The sequence below is a fragment of the Octopus bimaculoides genome, chromosome 15 (genome assembly GCF_001194135.2).
Source record: "Octopus bimaculoides isolate UCB-OBI-ISO-001 chromosome 15, ASM119413v2, whole genome shotgun sequence".
NCBI lineage: Eukaryota > Metazoa > Mollusca > Cephalopoda > Octopoda > Octopodidae > Octopus > Octopus bimaculoides.
The window spans coordinates 51,035,332-51,039,621 of NC_068995.1; the positions used below are offsets into that span (position 1 = coordinate 51,035,332).

General features: G+C 34.9%; 1 protein-coding gene across 5 annotated transcripts in view; it reads right to left on the bottom strand.

Annotated features, from left to right (window-relative positions):
* Positions 1-4,290, bottom strand: part of LOC106870813 (ubiquitin carboxyl-terminal hydrolase 3) — a 73,094-nt gene that overhangs the window by 16,824 nt on the left and 51,980 nt on the right. The window lies entirely within an intron of this gene.

Consider the following 4,290-nt stretch of genomic DNA (forward strand, 5'->3'; position numbering starts at 1 on the left):
AGAGAAAGAGAGAGAGAAAGAGAGAGATATGAAGAATAAAGAATGGGGAAAAACAGAAACATTTGAAATGGATTGACAGAGAAACAGCTGTAGGGGTGATCTGCCTGTTTTTATCATTATAAGGGAAAAGTGCTTATGCTTTGTGAGACATTGCTGGCAAGCTAAACAAGACCTACAGCTATGGATGTCAAAGCACAACTGTACTCAAGCTTGTCATCTGCACACAATGTGTGCACATCAACTCATCAGAGACACTAGGTGCCTCCCCAAAGACCGCCTTCAACTGATGCAGGATCGAGATGGATGGTGTGTGCAGGTAAAAAGTGTCTGAGCAAGCTTGACCAGATGACAATGGCAGAGTTTGTAGAACATCAGACAAAATTCATTTTTGTATTTAGTCAGATTCCTTGAGATTTCAACCCCAAATAGCACCAGGATTAATTTTTCAGGATCAATAAAACAAGTACCAGTCATATGCTGAGGTTGAATAATAACAGTAACAACAGCTGCCGCCGCCGCCACCACCGCCAAGACAACAATGCAATAGGCAAAGTGTGCACTTCTATCAGTCTATGTTAGGAATCAATGAGTTGTTAATTCATAAACCAGTTTTGGTTTTTCAAACCCAAAATTACTGCAGTTATGGCCAGAAGTTCTTTACCTTCACCAAATTAAACACAATAAAAATGCCTGAAAACTAATCTGGTCATAATAACTGATGACTAGTAGGCTTGAAATTTTGCCAGTTATTTGAGTTTAAATCCTCCAATACTTTATTGCACTCCATCTTTGAACACTTACTGATTGTCTGTAAATTTCAAGTGGAGCTCATCTTGTAGTAAAATAAACTTATATCTGGGTTGGTGCAACTACTACAACAAATATTCCAGTATAAAAGACAGATTCACACATCAATACAACTGCTAGACCACGGACACACTATTTCCTTTCTCTGCCTTTTCAATCATTACTGCAACAGCCTCTGTGCCTTTGAAATGGTAAGTTATGTACTGACCCTGCCCAAGCCTACCCAATACACTGGCACCTCCTCGACATCATCACTATGTCTCACATAAGAAAGCAAGGAAGATTCTATAAGGGTTGCCTGGCTTGCTAGAAACAGCAACCAAATCCCCACCAAATCACACTTACTGGTCTCAATAAAGACGAATACATTAGACCAGTCATTCTCAACCAGGGACAATATGAACCAAAGATTTTGCTGTTAAAAATTCTGTGATGAATTAGTTATACTTCAGCAAGACTCAAAATATTTCAACAATTTTTTTAATACAATTCCTAATAATATTTAATTAAAAAAAAATAAAAAGATTTTTTAAAATTGCAAATGGATAAGAAAGGTCCAGTAGAGTAAAACAAACTAAAGGGGTTCATAGGTAAAAAATGGTTGAGAACCATTGCATTAAACAATGTAGTCCCTGAAATAAAACGAAGACTGAATGATCCCCAGCTGGAATACCTTTAATCATGGGTCTGCTTGATCAGAGTTAAGTTGGGACTAAACAATAACAACAACTGAGTCTCACTGAACAAAGTCTACCCTGAGCTTTCTCTCCAAACCTTCTACACTATAAATGCATCCTTCTGGAATAGTCTCCCCAGATTAATTCTCATTTTCCTTACATCATCTTGCAGCAGTTCATATTGAACACTAGCCAGTATATGTCTCCCACTAACAAGGAAAAGTTGATAAACCAGACCTTAAGCAGGACAGTTAATAATTCATCGTACTTTGTTCACGTCAGAATATCTCGAAAGTTCAATTGTCAACTCACTGCCAAAAAAAAGTCCCTGCCAGCTGCTACTATCAATAAATGGGTCGATACATTTATGAAAATACAATTGAAGTTGCTGATTGCGATCACTTTGGGATGAAGTCTTTTCCAATATCAATAACCAGCTGATAAAATTATCTTTTCTCTACTTAATTAAACAATCTATGAGAACACCTGAGAATAAAGAGTTTGGAACCCACTCACCAATTTAATAACAATAACTAGCTGATAACATCATCTGTAATTATAGCAAATAGCTTCCGTTGTATATAGGAGAGTAAGGGAGAGAGAGAGAGAGAAGTATTATGAAAGAGTGAGAGAGTTTGAAAAACATAAGTGAAAGGAAAAGAGAAAGCAAGAAGGAGGGAATGTGAGGTAATGTTTCAATCACTTGGAAAGAAATTTATTAACCAAAATAAAACCAGTCCAAAATTTCTCAATCATTTTCTACTAAAATTATATCTCAACAGAGGAATTATTTATTTATCATTTTTAAACAGAATTATCACAGGATTATTTCAGCTTGAGGGAGCTTATTCAAATGACAATGATCATCTAAGCACCTAACAATAACCCATTGCTAATTCAGTATAAATATATATTTGCTTTTGTCCACTGTCTGCTTCCCATTAACATAATCCCAATTGCTTAGTAAAATTTTGGATTTGGATGTATTTTATAAATTCTGAATTCTTGTACATTTTGTTCTTTAAAATGAAACAACAACAACAATGATAATATCATTTTTCTTTATACTTTGCCATCAGGCTTGAAGTTTAGGGGAGATGGGGACAATCAATTATATTGGTTCCAGTGCTCATGTAGGGGCTGCAATAAGGGAGGAACACTTGCAGAAAACAGCACTGCTTGGAACTGCTCGAATACTCCGGATGGTACTCGAAAAATGAGGGGTGTTACTTTAGTTCACTGGGAGTGAATACCTGACACCATAGTGCATCTCCAGCGTTAGAAGCTGTACAAAGACAATAAAATAATAATAATAATAATAGCTTCTGATTTAGGCACAAGACCAGCAGTTTTGAGGGGAAGTCATTTGATAATGTCAATCCCATTTCTTGATTGTTTCTATACTTTATCAAAACCGAAAGAAGAAAAGGCAAAGTCAACTTTCATGGGATTTGAACCCAGAATGTAAAAAGCTGGAACAAATACTGCGAAGCATTTTTTTCTGATGCTTTAATGATTCAGCCATGCCTTTGAGGCCAGCAATTTTGAAGGAAAAGGGTTAATCAATATCATTGACCCCCAGTACTTTGTATTATCGACCCTGGAAGGGTGAGGAAAAAAAGCTGGCCTCAGTGAGATTTGAACTCAGAAACTCATAAACTGCAACTAAATACTGCAAGGCATTTCATCTGATGTTCCAATGGTTTTGCCAATCCACTAGTTATAATTATTATTATTTCTATTATAGGCAGAAAGCCAGAAAATTTTAAAGGTTTCAGCGTTTGATAAATACTTTATTTACTTAACCCTTGGAAGAATGAATGGAAAAGTTGATTTTGGCAGGAAAAGTATTCAGAATGTAAAAATGTGGAAGAAATGCCACAAAGCATTTCGTCTGACATTCCTGCGATTCTATCATTTCTGACAATGTTACAATCAACAGATTTAGATGGCTAGGAGAATCAGTTAAATCAACTGAAAACTGAAAAGCTAAAGGTGACCTTAGTGGGAATTAGGAACTGGACTCATAATAAAGAGATGTAACTAATTTCTACGAGGCCAGTGTCAGGTGATCTCCAAACTTTTAAATGAGAAGACAGTTTGCTGCTTCTTTTTTTTTTTTATTACATCACACATTTTCCAAATAAAAATGCTATTTGAAAAGCTCCTTAAAAGTTTTATTGCTTTTTCTAAACCAATAAAAATAATAAACTAAATAATTTGTTAGACATTTTATTGGTATGTGAGCAATCTTTAAGTACAAAAACCGGTGATTCAACACAGTGATATTTTTAGAAAACAAAAAGTTCTCATTTATTGAATAAATATAGGCAAATAAAACAGAAACTATAGATTCATTGAAATTTAAGCTCAGAACTCTTTCACCTGTTAGTTTATTATCAAACTATTGTAGTGCCTTTATTTATCATATTAATTCACAATCCATCCCTTGCTAGGAGACACACATTGTAATGCATAATCCTCAACTCATATATCCTCTCATACAACATATCCAAGAAAAATGGTTAAATTGAGGCTAACGTCATCATGATCACATAACATCTGTTTCCCATGCTGGCATGGGTTAACGTAAATCTCACAACTAACAATAAAACTAAAGTAGCTTCAGAAATCCCAAAAACAACCGAAACAATAACCAAAAATAAATTTAAACTAATTATTCTTCAAGGAAAAGAAAAATATATACAAGCTCTTTATGCCAATACTTCAAAACAATAAAATATTCAGAATAAGTTTCCACAGAAACAAAAAAAGCAAATGAGTCTCTCTCTCTCTCTCTCTCTCT